The sequence below is a fragment of the Netta rufina genome (genome assembly GCF_964035555.1).
Source record: "Netta rufina genome assembly, chromosome: 20".
Lineage (NCBI taxonomy): Eukaryota > Metazoa > Chordata > Aves > Anseriformes > Anatidae > Netta > Netta rufina.
This window is the reverse complement of record NC_140144.1, coordinates 11,287,445-11,307,119: the sequence shown is the minus strand read 5'-3', so window position 1 is coordinate 11,307,119 and position 19,675 is coordinate 11,287,445. Positions and strand designations below refer to the sequence as shown.

Sequence of the window (19,675 nt, the reverse complement as noted above, 5' to 3'; positions counted from 1 at the left end):
AGCGCGGTGCGAGATCAATCTCAGAATCTCCCACTGCTTCCTCCAGCACAACCTCGATTACTATGAGAAATGAGAACAGACAGCGTAGGCTCAATATTTTCAGTATACGCTGGAGTATTACACATTGGCAGAAAACCTTTTGGGCAGGATCACAGGAGACGAGCACTAAAGAAGTCAGTTTGCCCGCATGCTCGGGCTACGCACTGCAAAGTTGCGTTAAAACTCACCGCCAAGTTGTGTGCCCGTCCTCCCCTACCAAGCACGTGTTGGTCAAGGAAAAGCTCCCGGAGGAGCAGGACAAGCAGCAGGAGCAGAGGCGCGTCCTGAGCCGGGGTGCTGGGATCGCAGCGGGCTGGCTCTGTCCCGGCAAGTTCCACCAGGGCGACAGCCGTCACTTGTGCCCCATCCAGAAACCGCACTGCCCACGGGAGATGCTCCTTTTCCACCATAATAAAAGCCTCCCCCCCACTATTTTCTTTTTTTTTTTTTTTTTTTTTTAAATCTCTGAGGCATGAAGCCATAGGAAACGGGGGCAGCAGCAGCTCTGCTATCAGAAACGAGTCCCCTTCCCTCCCCCAAGCTGAAGGCACGGCTGTCACGAAGACCGCCGGCAGGAAAAAACCCGACAATGGAAAAAGAGCTCGTGGGAGCCTCGAGAGGTGGCGGGGAAGGCACCAGCGGCAGCGGGGCTGCAGAAACGAAACGGCCGCGGGCCGTGATTCACGGCACCAAGCCCCGAGAGGAAGGGCAGCGGCACCGCACCGAGCGAGTTCCCGGGCCGGTGGCAGGGCCGGACACACGGACAGGCGGACACACGGAGCCCCGCCGCTCCTCCAACAAGTGCAACGCGCCCCGGAGCGCTTTGCTCCGGGGGGGCTCCCCGGGGACGGCCCCGGGGGGGAACAGCGCTGAGCGGGGACGGGACGGGACGGGACGGGCCGAGCCCCCCCCCCCGCTCCCCCCCCAGCCCCGTCCCGGTCCCCGCCGTGCGCTGCCCCCCCCCGCTCCCCCCCGGTGCCGCCCCCGCCGTGCACGTGCCGCCCGGGCCCCGCACCCCCTCCCCGCACCCCCCGGTGCTCACCTGCGGCCGGAGGAGCGGCGGGGCCCGGCCCGGCCCCGCAGCCCCGCGCGAAGCGAGCGAGCGGCGCCGCGTCCCGGTCCCGCTCCCGGTCCCGGAGGCAACTTCGGCCGCGCGCGTGCCCGCCGCGCGCCCCCCGCGATCTCTCGCTCTCCCCCCCCCACCCCCTCCACCTCCTCCCCTCCCCGCCGCGCTCGGGAGCGCGCCCGGCGGCTGCCACGCAGGCCGGGGGCCGGGAGCGCGCGCGGGCGGCCCCGCTCCCCACCTGCCGCCGGGCTCCGCCGCCGCCCGGCCTCGGGCTCAGCCCCGGCCCCGGCTCCGGGCTCGGGCTCGGCCGCCGCCGCCTGCGCTCGGCCGCGGGCTCCGTGCGGCCCTGCGGGGGGCTCCGCGCTGCCGCCCGCTCGCCCTCTCGGTGCTTTTTTCCACGTCCCGCGATGAGTCACCGCCGGAGCGCCGCTGCCCCTGTGGAAGGAGCATGAGCGGAGCCCTCCCCCCGCCCTCCCGCCGCCTTCCTCCCCCGGAACGTGACGGCGGCCCCGCGCCTCGCTCCCGCCCCGCCGCGGCCTGCGCTGGGCCCCGCCGGGCCGGGCCGCGCCTCCAGCCCCCGCCGCGGGGCGCTCCCCGGGTGCCCGGGGTGCTGGGGCCGGGGATCTGAAGCCCCTTTGCGAGGGGAGAGGAGCCTGAAAGCCAATAAATAAAAGCCAAACCCGCGGCTCCGGCTGAACCAAGGCGGCCGGGTGAAAGGCACGCGGTGGTAGCCCCGCTGCCAGCACCGTGTGGGGGCTCCGGGCTCGGGGCTCGGCCAGGTTTTGGCCTCCCCGGCCTTGCCCCACCGGGACACGGGCACGGCCACCACACCGTGAGCTGGCACCAGCAGGGTACAGAGCACTGCCGTGGCGTGGGCTGGTCGGTGAGCAGAAGCAAGTTTTGCCACTACACTAGTTGGTTCCTACTTGTTGGTTCCTACTTGGAGCTCTGCCACCCAAAAATAACACATTATTTTTAAAATGACCACTGACCGAGGCCGTTCGGTCGCTGCGAGCAGCTGGCGTGTTGCTGGTGATGGCTGTGACCCCGCCAGGCTGGGAAATGCGGGCACACGGAGGGGTCGCAGCCAGCCCGGCGCAGGCAGCATGCAGGGGACCCTGTCTTTGGGACGTGATCTTGTCCCGTTTGTCCTGGGCCTTTTTGTGTTCCCCAGTTCCTTCAGGCATCCCGAAGGGAAAGGCTTTGCTCTGCATCCCACACTTACAGGCATGGCCAGCACCTCCTGGAGAAATGCTGGCAGCCTGCGGGGCTGCTGCATCCCCAACCTGCACCGCCTGCGCCAGGGCTGGGGCAACCAGTTACCTGTGACATTTTGGTCCGAACAAGTCATTGCTGCCAGCAGACTTTCCTCACATAGTTTGAGCTCCAAAATCCCAGTTCTGCAGAACCCGAGAAGTCCCGGCACATCCTCGCGCAGGTGGCACTGTTTGTTCATCAGAATTACTTTTAGGAAAACACCCTCAGTAAAGCCCGGCCACCTCTGGCATCCAGAGAGACAAAAGAGCCGCAGCAAATGTTTGTGGGATATTCAGGTTATTTTGTAAGATCTGAGCCAATTCTTTTGAAACCGTCACTAAGTTTTGTTTTTGTTGTAAAGTTGTTTACACAAAGCTAATATAAATTCAGTGCATCCAGCCTGGGTGAATATAAACATGATCCTTGCAGGGCCTCAAGTTTCTGATACAGCTCACATTTAAGATACTGCAGAAGTAGATTCTATCTCCCTGAGCAGCTCTGATAGCGTAGATTTTTCTCTCAAGGGTACAGATGCCTGCACAGCTATGCAATGCTTCTCACTAGAGACAGAGCAATAGACACAACAGATGGAAACTGAGAGGCCACCTGGTTTTAAAGCAAATCATATCATCAATCTATCAGTACAAAATCTGAAACATGGGAAAGTGCTTAGAGAAACAAAATGAATTCAATTCTTTTTTTTTTTTCTCCAAACTCAATTTTCTCAAGGTCTGTTGATGTGCCACTTGCAAAAATGCATTTCTTTCTCTTAAAAACAGACCGCCAGAGGATCGAGGTACAAGAACTTTCGTGTTTTACATCAAAACAAAACAAAAAAAAAAAAGAAAAGGATCTTTTGTTCGGCTGCCATGAGTTACTGTCTTGCTACTCAGAAAAGCTGTTTTCAAAAATCTGCTACATTCTTGTGCACAGCTTCAAGATCCAGGTTTTTCACGGCTAAATTAGACACACCAGACAGAATTACTTTGGATTATCAACAGCAATTCAGTTAAGAAAGAAAATTAAATTTCCTCAATTAAGTCTTGACAGAAATAGGCTTTCTTTCATGCAGCATGCTAGGATTCTGCTGCAGTTCTCCTTCAAACAACCCCCAAAGCGAGAACTTCCAGAAGATGCTTGCGTTTTTCCTTCCCCGTTGCAGCCGCTGCCGGTGGCTCGTGGCAGAGGGAGGTCGGCCCCGTGCAGGGCCGGGCCCACACGTGCTCGAGGTGCCTCGACACACACCCGTCTAAAGGCAGGTTGAGCTCGCTGAGCTCAGCTCCCCGTTTCCATTTAACCAATTTCACTGTTTTATATAGTTCGATGTGCTGATGTACATTTTAATCTACAAATTTTTTGAGTCCCACTGACACAGCTGTCAGAAGGAACTCCCAGCAGGCAGCGTAAGCCTGGAGCTCAGCCTGTGAGGAGCAGAGAGCTACATAAAAAAGGGTACTTTAAATAACTTCATTTTTAACCTAACACAAGGAAGTGCTCTTCTGTTCCAGCACAGCCAGGCTTTTGTGCCTCTAAAGCTCTACAGCCAAAGCTCACACGGTCACAGCCTCCTCGTTCCCCACAGCCCAAGTGTTTTGGCACTGTCCTGACCTGTGGCCTCGAGGCCACTTTACTGCCGTCATTCACACACAGCCGAGTGCCACAGGTAGGCCAGCACAGCGGTGGGGGCTGAGAAGATTAAACTGGTACATTTCCTTATTTCTTGCGGGGATGAAGGTTCCCGGTAGTGAGTCTGTATCTGGAAAACTAGAATGATCTCAACCCAATTCTTTAAGGATTTTAAATCAACATCTAGTCAATGGAATTGATTTGCCTTATTCTGAGTGCTAAATGCAACTGTCACTGTGTCCTTCATCCTCAGTCCGTTATTGATAAATTCCTGGCCCTAGTGACTTAATATATGCCTATTGACTTATTTGTTATTTTCCATTCTTAATAGCATCCACTGCGGAGACTTCTGCTAACAGTTATTTTCAGAAGAAAAAAAAAAAAAAAAAACAGAAACCACCCTTCTTCCTCAAATGAAACTTGCAGAGTTTAAGGAGCTTCAATTTTCCAGCAGTAGCTAGAGAAGATGGGCTGTGAATTTTTCTTTCCCCGTGCACGGCGGCAGCATGCCTTGTCCGTGCACACTGCATGCAGGCTGACTTTCACGGTGTGTCTGCAGCCTGCACGCTCGGTTCTCATATTTCTGTAAGGTTCGAGTCCCAAAGGAAGCATTAATGCTAAAGGAATGCATACCAGCGTGTAACTAGTCTAAAAGTCAGTACAAAATCTCTCCAACAGATTGCTCAGAGAAACACCTCTTTTTTACTGCATTTAAGATCTGCAGATTGATCTCACGAGCATTTGTGCAACAGTTTAGTCTCAAACTGATAAGAGTGCTGCACAAAGAGAGAAAGGGAATCAAAGGAGATTAAAAAGCGCTGGTCTTCAGGAAGATAAGCGACCTCGAGCCGCCACGTGACCCCGCCAGCGCTCCAGCTCGGCCGCCTGCGGATCTCATCAGGGAACCAGATGTGACCAGTGGCAGAATATCCTGCGCAGCGTGAGATCTGGAGTCTGTGATTGCCATCCAGGAAAGGGGAGATGGGAAAGTATGATGGAGAAAATGTCCTTTTTTTATTTTTTATAGAGTTTAATTGCTGAGAAGAAAGACACGTTTTCTTTTAAAGAAGAAGGGATGCTAGGAAGCAGGCTGAGGAAGGTGTCTGGAGGAAGGAGCAGAAGGGGTTTTTGTACTACAGACAACTTTACATCGCTTCCTCCTTGTTGGTGACTGTGTGTTTGGAAGGACTAAGCGGCAAGGAGCCGTTCTCATTCATTTCTTTGGTCAGTGGAAGCAGGGCGGGGTGGCGGAGGAGAAGCAGAAGCGGCCTGCTGTCCCTCCCAGCAGGCCAGGAAACTGCTTCCACCCGCAGCTTTGCTCACCCTGCCTGGTGCCTGTGCCCGTCCCCAGCACCGCGAGGGGCCCGGCGTGGGCTCTGCCCTGCAACCAGGGCTGCGGGTGGCAGTTCTGCTGCCCTTGGGGAAGGGCGGGTGGAGGATGGGGGTTGTCAGGTTTGTGCTCGCTGCTTATTTTGGGGAGGAGGAGGAGGAAGTTGCTGTTCAGAGCTGGAGCTGGGACACGGAGAAAGCTGCGGGTCCTGCACGGGGAGGTTCCGCTCCCCGTGCTCTTGCGAGAGGAGTGGTGGATGCCTTGCCTCAGCCCCAGCGAAGGGTCTGGAGATGAAGATGAGCCCTTGCATTTGTATTCAGACAAAGGCCAGGGAAGCAGCGCAGCAGCCGAGTGCTGGGGCGAGGCCCCCAGCAGCCCGCGTTGCCAAGCAGATGGGCTGCCGTGTTCTCAATCAACTCCAGTTTTTAAGGTCATGCCTAGATAATGAGCATCACAGCACTCAAGCCTACAGATCATGAATATATGGATGAATATTGACTCACACATTTGCCTTTCTACACCTCTGTTCCCGTAACTTCCCCTGTGCCCCAAAGCCAGCACATCCTCCCTCGTGGGGTCTCCAAGCCCTCAGCACCCTCCACCTTTGTGCTCCTCCCGGCCCCCCGGCAGCTCAGCCCTCGGCAGCACACGGCCACCAGCATCTCCCACTGTCCTCTCAGGAACATCTCAGCATGGAGGCAGAAAGCAGACAGGCCAGGCAGTGCCAGGCACAAAAGGGCTCCTTCAGCTGGACTTCAAAGACAAGCCCCAAAAAGGGCAGCCCCTTCCCCAGCTGCAGCGCCTGCTCTGAGAAGCCCTCGTCACTGCCAGGGGGTTGCAGCTGCTGCCGAAACCCTCATGGAGACTTCTCAGAGGGGGCTGAGGCACTGGGGTGCCCAAGGAGTTGTGCACTAGGGCAGCAGGTACCGGGGCTTGCTTTGGGAAGGGAGAGGAGCCTCACCGTGCCACGCCACGTGTGGCTGTGGAGGAACAGCAACCAGGAGCAGCGCTGCTCTGCTAATCCCTGAGCTCCAGACCACGCTGTTCGTGTCACAGTTCACGTTGCCATTTGTGCCAGGGCTTCAAGAACCTCGATTCAAACTTGTGGCCTCCCTCTTGCTTCTCTGGTGGGGTCTGAGCTCAGGTCAGGTCCTGTCCCGAGCCGAGGGCTGAGCCTGCCTTTGGCTCACGTGGGGCTGCGGCCACGCAGCCAGGCACTGGGTACACCCGGAGGGGTTGGGCTCGGGGGTGAGCCCAGACCTCACCTGAGGCCGTCGGTGTGGACAGACCCAGCTGCTGCACTGCTCTGCTAGCGACAGCACCAGCTCCACTGCTAAGCCTCCCTGTTTTCCTAATGAACTGTCTTAAGTCAGTCCCTGTTTATACAGTGTCTCTGGATGTTAGCAGTACTTGAATGCCTTCCCTTACTCAGCCGTGCTGGGGTTCTCATTTTTTGTTGCAGGTTTGCTTTCTTGGTTTCACGGGTGAATTTCTAGAAAAAGAAAAAGAAAAAGAAAAAGGGAAGGGAAGGGAAGGGAAGGGAAGGGAAGGGAAGGGAAGGGAAGGGAAGGGAAGGGAAGGGAAGGGAAGGGAAGGGAAGGGAAGGGAAGGGAAGGGAAGGGAAGGGGGAAAAACAGGAGAAGGAAAAAGAAAAAGCAACTGAAGCAATTGAAGCCAGATTGAATGGCTCTGGCTTTAACAGTCCTAGGCCCTTCCCCTATTTCCCTGACATTCCTCCTTGTGACCCCTTCCAAGTGTTCTGGGCGAGTTTTGCAGGAATGCAGTTACGCTCCGTCTCCGTGAGCACGGCCTGTTATTCGAAAGGAGCTGGCAGAGCCTCCCGGCTTTCACAGCCAGATGTTACGAGTGTGACCCTGCCAGAAGCTGCATGCGTGCACCTTCCCATTCTCAGCCCCTCGCACAGGGGATTTTTTCTGAAGAATCTGTTCTGGGTAATGCTTTTGTGATTTGCTCTCTTCTTCACTTCTAAGGTCTGCTCCTAGCATCAGTGCTATATAATTTCACAGCCAGAGAAAGCGGGATACATTTTGCCATGAGCTTCAGCAGGAGCAGGACAGCACCGTAACACTGCAGGACAGGATAACAACATGGCAGGACTTTTGGGTCCTGCTCGTGAGTCGGGACTCAAACTGCATTCAGTGTTGTGCATAAAAAATTCAGAACAAAGGAAGATTCCTGCCCATAAAAAGCCTGCAGGTAAGTTTTACATTTCAGGCTAACAATATGGATACCGAGACAAAAGAATGCAAATGAAAAATGAGACAGTACTGGTTAGCATAACACCCAGGGATCGTGCAATAGTAACAGTTTTTCTTCCATCTTCACCTTTTCTCTGCATTCCTCTAGCTTATTAACAGTTACGGTGATACCTATACCAAGACGCACAGCCAATTCTGTACAAGTACAGTAATAAATCACTACACACCGAACGACAACTCCGTCGTCGTAACTTTGTGTCCCACATGATGCATGCTTACAGATCTAAACAGTCTCAGTTTCAGCCAACCTTCTCCTTTCTCTTCTATTGCTTTTCGTAGTTTTGTATTAAATTATACATTTTGCAAGACAAAAACTTTGTCCTTTGTAGCATCACACTGGCTTCCTGACCACTGTTACACTTCGAGGAGCTACTGCCCTAGAACACTTAACACGTGCCTCAGAGCTAACGACTTGTCACTTTGTTTAATTTATCAAGATGTAGCATGGACGTTGTTCCTATGCCTCAAAATGAGCAGAGGTGTGGGTGGAAACCATGAAGTTTAAATCTCCTACCATTTTATGATCCCAGGAATCAAATGACAAATTTAACCTTTAAAATAATATTACGAAAGGAAGTTAAAATAATGGCACGGCGCAGTTCTTAATGTTAAAGTGCTTTCTATCCCTCCAGTGAAAGGTGCTGCAGAAATGCAGAGCATTATGTTTATTTATTAATAATCCTGCAAAGAAATTTTCATGATCGCCACTGGGGACTGCCTGACAGGTGACACAGGCGACCTCCTGCCAGGAGTGACATCTCTCCCCTATAATTTACATTCTCTAAATGATTTGCGATCAAATTACTTACAGCACAGATTAGCTTCTCCCCCTGCTATTCACTCGCAGCACCACATTCAACTGTTTGTTCCACAGAACCATAAAAATAATAATATGGAAAGTCAGTGCCTCTGCTTCCAGGGTATTCCAACATGGAAACAGCACACTGGCCAGGAGATCGATTCCTGCACTCATTTTCTCAGGCACTGGGATTTGCATCTGGGAGAGATGCAGGTCGTTGGCTTGAAAAGAGCATTCTGAGTTCACATTTTGATTGCACAACCAGATAAACAAATGAAGTGTCCCAATTAGAGGGAAGAAAATAATCAGCCTGCAGTGCGGAGGTGCAGGGACTGAAAGGACTGAGGAACAAACGCGCTTGGAACAGTCAAAGGACAAACCCCAGGTATTTACTGGATGTTAGGGAGACTGTAGCCATCAGTGGCAGGGAACTGGTTAAGAGAATATATTAAAGGTGCAAAGGGTCTCCCGACCTCTGCCACTGTCAGTTCTGTCAATGGGTCTACAGACTCCAGTGGAATAATTATGGCCTATATTTAGATTATGGATGCATCGGGCAGGGTGAAGGTTGAACATGAGGAACATGGTTGTTTGCAGTTCATTAGCGGTGGGAGCAGCCTAGGGTGGGAGGAGGGCACTGAACTGGATTCATCCCACCTGGAGTGCTTGCGCTGAGCTGCATAATGTCAGGGAAAGAGATCTGATTATATGTGGAAACAAAAGCAATAAACAACCGTGTTCGGGTTGTCACACCCGGCGAGCCGAAGAAAGGAAGGAAGGAAAGAGAGGAGAAAGCGAGACAAGCCTCTGGCTCTCGGCCACCTCGTTTCTGTACGAATGAATGCAATGGCCACCGAGAAATCGGCTGGCTGGAAAATGCAGAAGGGACGGTGTGAGCCCTGTGAGTGTGGTTTGTGGGCTCTGTGCAAGTTGTCTCTTGCTGAATTCTGAGCTGACCGTACGAACCTGTGCGCCTGGAGCGCTGGGCATCGAGGGGAGGCTGTGCTCCCCAGAGGTGCTGAGGTGTGCTGGACACGTTGGTGCTCAGCAATAACACTTGGGAGGGTTGCACAAGCAGGAGCTAGAGATCAGGGAAAAGGCACAGCCAGCGAGCTTGGAAACACACACTGTGCAATGACTGGGCAGGAAAACACTGAGGCTGCCACTAAGAAATAATCTTGGTTCTGGCTCCTGGAGAAAAAATAAATAAATGACAAAAGGTAACGGGCGTAGAAAGCAAGGAATGCAAACAGCACGGCCATGGCTCATTGCAACACGATGGAGGCCCTCTATTTGTGCCTGCCAACAATGAAGCAAACCTAGGGGAGCTAATACTGCAAATACCACTCAGGTTAGATTATGAGTTTTCCTTTTGCTAACTGCCGGACCTCCAAGCCAGAAGAAATGTGAGCCCCAAATGATTAAAGCTCAAAGCACTCACCCTAGAGCCCACGGTTGCTTGTTTAGGGAAGAGGAACCTGCATGCTCCGTGCTCTGCATTTTCCCTGCTGTTCTTGCAGTTCCTTTTTGGCTTGGAAAGCAATCCTGAAAACCTTGAGCTGAAACTTTCCCAATTTTAAACTTATTCATAGTATTGATGCCATGGCATCAAGGTCTGTTGTGAAACACAGTGCTTTTTTTCTAATTCTTTATTCACATCAGCATATTGTTTTGTCAAAGTCCTAGGTCTTTCTAAAGAGTCAGTAAACAAGAAGTGAAGTTTTACCCAGGAATGCTGTGTAAAGGTGATGGTCGGGAGCAGGAAAAAAACTCTGTGATTTCTGTCTGCTGTTTCTACTTCACCCAGAGTATTTCCCGTATGTGAACTTTCCTTACTCACCCAGGTTTTGGAGGGGCCAGAAGGAAGATCACTTCTTGTTTTCTGGCGGTGTGTCCGTTGAGTGTGGGGAGCTAACAGAAGCCTCCTCCCTTTGTTATTCCCGTTTTGCAGGCAGCAGCTCAGAGACACTGCAGTGGGAGATCGTTTGCCCAGGGTCACACAGCAAGTCAGTGGCAAGAAGAAATGAGGCCCCAGAAGGTCAGCTTTCCATTCTAAAGCAGGAAGGAGGAAAAGATTCTGCACAAAGTCACAAATTCCAGCCCAAATCTAAAGCACGTTCTCTTCAAGGGAAGAGAAGAGAGGAGGCATGTTGTATCTAACGCTGCTGTGTAGGGCCATGCCAACACTGCAAGTCCTCGGGGTGCCCCTGCACAGGCCCTTACTGCTGCTCTGCTGGAGCAGCCTCTAGGAAACAGCAAGTCAGATAAAGACGAGTTGCAGTGAATGGAAAATGGAAAACAGATGCCATACCATCACGTTATTTCCTCAATGCAAGCTAAAAACAACTGACAGTTTCCCATCATACTGACTACTCAGGGCCCCAGTCAAACGGCTGGCAAAGTTTCTTCACTCCAAAACACTGGGGATAATGAATTCAGAAGTTCTGAACAGCTGCTTTTCATGGATCATTTAGAATTTGCGATGCAAATATGAAAAATCCATCTTAAATGCCCTCAACTAATTGAGTGGAGTACAGCGAATACAAAGGAACAGATCACTGACCTTGGTGAAAACAGCACAAAAGCCTTAATCTGCCCAGAGAGACCCAGAAGGTTACCGAGGAGCAGAAGAGAGCAGAAGCCTGTGTACTCTCACTCGGGTTCCTAATTCTGCTGGCCACGAGGCAGCTACAAGCCTTTCCTTTGGGGCACACGCAGCAGCCCCCGGCGCCCTCCCTTACAAACCACGGCAGTGGAGAAGGAGGTGGGTGGGAGCTGGGCCTCGGCCAGATCGCTGGTGTCGGAGCTGACAATTCAAAGCAGGACTTGACGCTGGGGGCGAAGAGAGAACGGTTACACATACCGCTTAGGAAAGGTGAGAAGATGTTTTCGAATAGCTTCGAAGGCACGAGGCAAACGGGGCAGAAGGGCAGGGCTGTGTGGGAGTGGGGCAGGTGGGTATCAGGGCCGTGGATCTGCGGGGCTGCAGCACGGCCGCTCGCACACAGCCGGAGGTGGAAGGGGCAGGACTGGAGAACTGAACGCAAAGGAGAAGTGTGGCTTTCGGGGCTGACGTGGCACAGCCGTTCACCTTGGAAAAACAAGAATGTGTTCATGTGGCCCGGCTGCATGTTGCAAATCCCCAACGTTTTTCCTTAGCTAGGTGCATGCTCCAAAGGTATTAATTGTTAACCAGCAGCTGCCTGGGCGAGGGGCTGTTAATGCAGCGCGAGGCCGGGCAGATAAGATGTTGCTCTCCCGAGGCTCCCTGTATGGAAAACAGCGGCAAGGTCCAGCAAGTCTCCCCAGTTGTAGTTTTCTAAAATTGGAGCCTCACGTCCGCTGGGCTGCGCATACCAGCTCCGGCCCTGTCAGCTGTTGCTCACTTTATCATCGTGCTCCTTCGCGGGGAGCAGAGCGCAGGCTCCTGCGGCCGCGGGCAGCGCCGCACCTTGCCCAGGTTGTGGCCGCGAGGAGCAGCAGCACGGCAGCGCCGGAGACACTGCAGGCCCGTCTGGTATTTACACCAGCTGCTCCCTGTGGGCCTGAACAAGCAAGAAGCTCTCTTTAAAAGCTTATAATCGTTGGTCGCATTCCAAGAGAGACAAAGGGATGTTGTAAAAACAGTTTCGTTTGAGCTTGGCAAAACGCTCTGCCAGGGCAGAGGCAGCAGGTTTCCTCTGTGGGGAGGCAGGAGGTGGACGGCTTTGTTCAAATTCATGTTTTTCTCTGTCTGTTTTGATGGCACTCACTCAGATTTACATTTTCTAGAGCGGTTTTCTGCAGAAGCAGGGTTTTGGTGGCATTTCCGAGGCAGCAGCCCTGCTCCGTGCCCGCTCAGGAAGCCGGCGGTGCTGACTCAGCTCCCGGGGAGCCACCGAGCATCTCTGTCCTCTGCTGCGAGCAACCACAGAGCACAAGCGTGGCGGTGCCCCTGGTTCAGGCGCTGGGCAGAGAGAGGCTTTACTGCAGGCAGGAAGGAAACGGAGGCACCACAGCGGTGTCACCGTTTGTCAGAAACGAGAGCAAAGAGATGAGACCCAAGCGTCAGGGAGAGAACCAGGCACATGGTCAGGTGCTGTGCGAGAGGCCTGGGAAAACACTCTGCTCGTGCTCTGCTCATTTCAGCTGAGGTCTGAATGCCCAGAAAGGGGCTGGAAGGTTGCCAAGACAACAGCGTTTTGAAAACCGCAGCGTGCAGGTTTGGACGGGGCCGGGGAACGTACTCGAGCTCTTGTGCAGTATCTGGAGCCACGAGCCAGCACGAGAACGCACCCGGCCGGCAATACCCAGCGGGAACCGGCGCAGCCGTCACAAACTCCTATTATGCCTTTTACTCAGCGCGATCCACATGGTTTTCATTAGGTCCAAATTGTAAAAGAAAATATATACATATTAAATAAAAATACCAGAGTTCTGCGAACGTGTGTTTGGCAGTTTGCGTTCAGGTTACAAATGCTCACACTGTGAGTTTGAGAAAAAAGCTGTTTTACAGGGCTGTGATCTGCAGGCGAGTAACGAGAGGCGTGCCATGTTCTCAGAAATGGTTTTGGCCCACACGTCCTCAAAAAGCAAATAAACAAAAGCGAGTAAACCAAATCGTCCTGCACGTCAACAGCTCGGTCGGTTTGGGAAGATTAGTGCCTGGGAACAAAGGGGTTTATGGATCAGAGACCTCTCTGGTTTTCTGCACGCTGTGAGCCCGGCTCCCTAACGACTCAGGACCCCTGCGTTCACCGCGTCCATCTGCCACCCCCACCCCTCCAGCTCCTCTCCTGCTCACTCGCCGGCCAGTGAAACAATTTTGTGTCATTTGGCAGACACCCCGGTGCCCCATCACCGTGACTGCGGCTCACACCGACGGGGGCTGGATGTGAAATCCTGCGGCCCCCCTCCTGCTGCGCTGTGCACGGGGTTGTGCCGCTGAGAAACCTGTGAGAACAAGCAGTAACTGCTGGGCAGCACCGTAAGCAGAGGCAGCATTTACACCATAAAAGTATGCTGCGCTGGTGAAACACGTACAGAAGGAAGCAGCCTCTGAGAACGGGTTGTTTTATGAGGGGCTGACTTCAAAATGAGTCATTTAGCACAGAGCAGCAATTGTGACTTTATTAAAAATCACCATGCTCTGGAGTGAACTCCTTGGCTCGCTGCGTGTCCTGCCAGCTCCATCAGAAAATAGGTCCTGCCGAATTCCCATGGAAAAGCCCTGGAGCGGCTCCCAGCCCCATCGCGCTCCCTGGGGACGCCGCTGGCACCCCGGCTGTGTGCTTGCTTCCTGCCTGCTCGGGGCCAGAGCCTGCAGCCCTCAGCCCTCAGCCCTGAGCCCTCCGTGCTCCGTTCACAACTTCTGCAGCTTTTGTAACAACTCCCCACCGTTATTCTCGTTCCCGTGCATCCACCAGGTGCATTTGGTGCAGTGCTCAGGTGCTGTGAAGTTAATTAAATTAAGCCAAAATGCTCACCTGAGATGAAAATAGGACCCCTCGCAGCAGACCTGCAAACTGCAGCAGCTGCCCTGCCCCTGCCAAGGAGCAGGTAGCGACAGCTCCTGCGCGGGCAGGATGCTGGGGAGGAAGAGCACAAAGCCAAGGAACAGCAAGTGTGGGAAACACAGGGCTCCTCGTGCTGGGTTCCAGAGCCCGTACTGGGATCCAACAAACGCAGATATAAAACAGATCGTCTGCTCGATATTTTAACGTGTAAGCGTACGGACTCTGCACGGCGAATTGAAAACTCTGCGCTGAACTCCTTTCTTCTCTCCCCTTGAAAACAGGTTTTAGGGATGGAAATACTGATCTAAACTAAATCCCAGGAGCCTGACAATCCTTCTGCAGAACTTCCCTGAGACCCTGGGATGCTGCCAGCTTTATGTGATGGAAAGGAAGACTGCCAGGTCACAGGGCATGCCACAGATGGGATCTGACTTCTAAGCAGTTGTTTAATTTAGGCCTGGAACACGATTTATGGGAGTCTATCTGAAATCAGAGAGAAAAGAAGGCACAGAGCTGGAGGGCAGAGGCAGGTACGTGTGAATTCACATGAGACAAACTGTCTGTAGGGCGAATGTTCCTGCGAGGCTCCGAGTTTCCATCTCTGTTTTAAGGAGGGAGAAGCTGACGCTTCAAGTGAAAAAATGCCTCTAACAGTGAATAGCAGCTGGGGGAAGAATGCGACCACACCGGCCCTGCCGCCCAGCTTTATGGCCTGCCTGTTCCTGCAGGGAGGACAGGACGCGTGGGAAGGCAGGAGTTTGGTGTCACTTCCCTGCTGCCCCGAGCCCAGTGCATGCAGGACAGGACGAGTACCGGGGCACGGCCCCTTCGTGCACCACCCCCAGGCTCTGTGCCCCCAGCCCAGCACAAGGCGTGGGCATTTCGGTCACGTTCCCGGGGGGTTCCCCAGCCACCTCCACGGCATTTTGTGTTGCTCCTACTGTGCAGCACCTGGCCCCGAACCCGGCTGGCCCTCCCGAGCACTTGTCGTTTTCTCTCTTCCCTCTCCTCCCCTCTTAACAAGAGAAAGAAAACAAAACCATTTCCCCACAGGCTGCAGACACAAGTGAGATGCAGGTGCAGGCTGCACAAAGCTAATGAGTTCAAATCCCAGCGCCCCGCACACCCTCACGGAGGAGCTGCCCGGCCCTTTGAAGGGCAGCAATGAAAGGAGCAGGGGCGCAGGGTGCACCTGGAGATGTGGGGCTGCTCCCCCAGCCCGGCCGTGGGACAGGCAGACGGACAGACGGACAGACGGCTGGACACGACACCCACCCCTGACTGCCACCGTGCCTCCCAGCAGCACCTTTCCCTGGTGCTGAGCACCGTGCCTGCTTCTCGTGGGCTCCCGGGTGCTTTCCAGACCGAGACCCACTCAGACCTCCCCGTGAAAGAGGTGCGAGGAGCGGCTGCAGGCAGAGCAGGACAGCCGGCGCCTCTCCTGCCTGGGTTCAAACCACCAGAGCCCCACAGCTCACCCCATCCCACGGGAAAACCACCTCTACTGGGTCCTGGCAGCGCCGTGTCTTAATCACTGCAACGCCTTGTAGGTCAGGGGGAGGAGAAACGTGTTCCTCAGCCTTAGCCAGTCCCTTCCAGAACAGTCCCTGGTGTTTCTGCTGGCAGTGTAGGTTCCTGTGGTTATTTTGCCTCTTTGCTACACACGGGGACAGAGGGGAGCTGCCTCCTTCCCTGCCCTCGGCCGGCTGAGCTGGATCCTGCTTGGGCCACAGAAACTCAGCGCTGGGGTGGGGTCACGCAGTCCATGCAGCCACCGAGGGGCAGGTTCCCAGGGCTGGACACCGCTCCTTGGCTTTCTGGAGCAGCCGGGCAGGCAGGACCAGCAGCTTCCCCAGGGCTGCTGCGGCTGCTGGGCCGTCTGGTCAGCAGGGAACGCTGAGGGCACGATGGGCGCGACCCAAAGGGCATGAAGAGTGCTGGGGCGCACGCAGCTCCTGGCCCCAAGGCTGAACCCACTCATGCTGCAAAGGAGCACAACTCACAGCATGGCCCCAGCAGCCGGCACAGGACCCGGCTGCTGCTCCAGCCGACGTGCCCAATGTCCCCTGGTTGGTTTCAGACCTTCAGCAGGGCACTTCCACAGCTCCCAGTTCGCACCAGTGGGAACAGGATGGTCCCGGCCCCTCCTCCCAGAAGCCTGGCTGGGGTTCCTCGCATTTCTTCCTTGCGGAAAGCACTGAGAGTCAATTTTTTCCCTGTTAAATCATCTGATGTTTTTGGCTCCCCTTCCGATAGGAATTCTTTCTTTCTTTTGCATTAATTTTGCCCGGTTCCAGCACTGACCCATGTTTATGAAAGGGGCTTATGAGCTGTAATGTTAACTAGCCTCAGTTTGCTGATTCAGCAGCAGAATAAATAGGTAATTACACTCTGCCATATGTGTCTCTAATTCCAAATAGATGGTGTCCAAAAGGCGCTGTGCATTACCAGCGGATGACTGGAGTTGGGACTGTAAAAATGAGTAAATTGGTCCCCAAGGCCAGAAAAAGCTCTGTCAAATCCCACTGTTTATATCATACTGAGTGGCTGACTTGTGGTTATTTTGTAATTTAATACTGCTAAATGTCAACGGGAAATCCTTTCAACTACAGTTTGATACCTAGTGACAGAAAATCATTCAAGACTTAGACAAAGCCGCTAGCTCGGAGAGGTGCGTTTTTGCCTTTTTAATCTTCGCGCACGGAGCGAGCGGGCGGCAGCTGCCCTGCCCCGGAGGCGAGGCGAGGCGAGGAGCTGCTGGCGGTGCTGGCGGTGCTGGTGCTGCTGCCCCGTGGTCCCAGCCCGGAGCCACCCCGGCCTCGCCGTGCCGCTCACCCTGCACAGCCGTGTGCGAGAGCAGCACTGTGGCCGCAGGTTTGTGCGCGAGGAAGCGGAGCCCAGCGCGGCCGCGTTCCCCAGACGCTGCCTGTGAACAAATCCGCACGCTGATGCACATGCGAGGCTGCGCTGAGCGGCGAGCTGCAGAGCCCGCGAAGGGCTCGAGGTAGGTGTCTCTCAAATGACAGCCCGAATCTCCTTCGCTGCCTCCAATAGCTGCCTCTACAGGAGCTGCTGGAAGGAGAGCTGGGAGCCGTCGGGATTTTGGGCTGAGCCGTCAGTCCCGGTGCTCTCCGACCACCGTCCACCTCCTGCGGCAGGGACGGAGGGACACAGCCGCCCAGTTCTGGGAGCAGAGTCACGGTGCTGCCTGTGGCGAGGAGAAAGGAACAGGTCGGAGCTGTGTGGAGACCTGCAGTGAGCAGGACCCCGTGCCCAGCCCTCGCCACGGCCGGCACCAGCGTGTGCGGCACGGGAGGCACTGACCTGACCTGGCCCAAGCAGAGGGAAGAGCTTCTCCTTCTCCGTGTGCAAGCACGGAGCTCTGCCCGGTGCAGGCTCGCAGCTCTTTGTGCCGGGTGGCAGCAGCCACGTGTCCCAGGGCTGCTGTCCAAGCAGGGCCTGTCGCACCTGACGTGCTCGGCTCGGGCTGTCTGCAGCACATCTCCCGTCTCGAGGGGCCCCGCAGAATAATTAGAGGTCTGAGAGCTGGACAAAGCCCGTCTGCTGGACAGGGTAATTTACAAACGCTCAGACTGTCCACATCGCTAAGCCAAAGGGGAAGCTTAATTAGAGGCGCAGGAGAAATTCATCTGGGAGGAAATTAGGGCAGAGAAGCCCCCCGGCCCCGGAGCCAGAAGGACGCCCCCATCCCCACTGCCCCTCGGGCCGGGCAGCGGGGGCTCGCTGGGAGCACAGGGCTCATCCCGGCCCCGGAGCCGCCGCCTGCTCCCTGCCCGTGCTCCCTCCTGCCCTGCCAGCTCCACGAGGTGCCCGTAGCGGCTCGAGCATCTCTCCCGGGCTGCGTGGCCCAGCCGTATGTCTGCAGTTGGCAGCTCGGGCTAATGGGGTCTGCGGGGAAGCTGTTTCACACTCAGTTCCTGTGTTATACATGGCTGGCTGCAAAGGGGGGGAGCTGCACAAGCTGCTCAGGCAATATGTCTGCACAGATCCCACAGGATCCTGTCTGCTGCTCTCCGGCGATCCCCTAGGATCCAGCCTGCTTGCTCAGGGTTAGGCCAGAGGCTTCTAGAAAATGATGGCCGAGCAGCTCGAGGCTTCCTCAGCTGGGCTGGGGCAAGAGCAGAGTCAGAGCAGGAGCTGGCTCCACGCAGCATCAAGGCAGTGGGCACAGGCGTAAATTCAGAGCAGGCAGGAGCCTGCCCCGGCACCAGGAGTGCGAGCATCTTGTGCCAGAGCTGCTGGGTCTGTGCCGATACCACAAGGAAGTGCTTTAAAGGTTTGTTACTTGCAAACTCCCCCAAAGTCTGGGGAAGACCTCGTATTTAGGAGACAATGTTCTTCTCTTGGGATCCCCTCTTGCCGCCTGGGGGTTGGAGCTGGTTTGTGGCTAAGGGAGATGAAGGCTGGGGCACAGAGAGTCCCAGATCTGCTCCAGCAATTCGCTCCGGGGCTTTGAACAAATCCTTTTTGGCCCAGCTTCTCGCAGGCACCTGACAGAGACAGGAGCCAGCATCTAAACGAGCTCTTTGTCTCGGTGTCTTACTTTCCCCGTTGGTAAGCTGGGATAATTCTCTCTCACCACTTCCTCGGGGTGGTTTTGGTCATCACTCACATGTCTGAAGCACGGCGAGATTTGCAGATGAAAAAAATATGGTGCTGCAACGGTGCTGCACGACTGTCTGCTGGACTTGGGCACTCAGCCCCTGCCCTGCCTCCAGACCCAGCGGCTCCTGGCTCCCTGCAGTGCTGGCGAAGCAGCCGGAGCTCCGAGGGACAGCCGGTGACACCCAGCTGCAACGGGCAGGGAGGCTGCTGCCATCCCGGCAGCCCCAGCCCCACCGTGAACATCTGCATCTCCGCAGCACTGCTCAGGGCTGTCAGTGCCATCCTGGAGCCCCGGGGGAGTTTCCCTCCCACCTACAGGTTCCTGCCACGCTGCGGAGGGAGGTGAGGTTTGTTTCCTTCCCCACCCTAACCTGCCCCTCGCTCTTCTGGTGAACAGATCCAGCAGGGCTTGCAGCTCCCCTGGTTCCCTGGCCAGGTAATTCAAGCTGTGAGTCCCCTGCTCTGCCTTTCTAACTACAAAAACTCAAGAACTGTAACCAGGGAAATAAAGTCAATTCACTGGCATGGGTGAGCCTTGCTAAGCCCCGTGCCAGCCCCGCACACAGAGGATGGAGTCGTGCTCAGGATGATCTGGGAGCTGCAGCACCCCTTCAGCGTGCTGACTGCACCTCTCAAACCCACAGCTCTGTGGGGCCAGGCTGGGAACGATGGCTGCTCCAGATACCAGACCGACACCCACTCAAAAAGCAGGAGCTGCCCTGGCTCACAGGGGCAAAGTCAAAGATTTCTACGGCCGGCCACGCTGCTCAGGGCAGGACTGGCTCCCGCACAGCCCAGCAGCAGCTCCCACAGCTTCTACCTGCAGCCAGGGAGGCACAGGAGGAGCGTGGGCTGTCCCCAGCCAGCAGAGATTGCTGTTCCTGTGAGCTTCCCTTCCCCATGGCCTCCTTTGGCCCAGAACCCAGATTCCACAGCACCCACACTGCTGCATCTTCAGGCTCTGCTCTGCCGCAGGCTGCTGGGATGCCTGCTGCACGCACACAGCCCCTGTGAGCGGAGATAAGGCTGGTGGGACTGAGATACGGCGTGCAGGGGATTTCCTAGCTTGTGGCAGCATCTCAGATTTCTGCTTTTGAGATCAGCAGAGGGAAAAGTCTAGTTTGCACAACAGCCCCTGTAAAGCGGGGCAGCCACGGC

At 55.2% G+C, this 19,675-nt stretch overlaps 1 protein-coding gene across 2 annotated transcripts in view; it reads right to left on the bottom strand.

The window, feature by feature from the left end:
* Window positions 1–1,559, bottom strand: part of NEK6 (NIMA related kinase 6) — a 58,644-nt gene extending 57,085 nt beyond the window's left edge. The window contains exon 1 of one of the 2 annotated variants that reach the window (XM_084299133.1): window positions 1,344–1,559. The gene's annotated coding sequence lies outside the window, so the exon portion shown is untranslated. Of the gene's footprint in view, window positions 1–1,081; window positions 1,216–1,343 lie in introns of those variants that run through there. The other variant, XM_084299134.1, reaches the window with a different exon arrangement.
* Window positions 1,560–19,675: the final 18,116 nt, after the last annotated feature.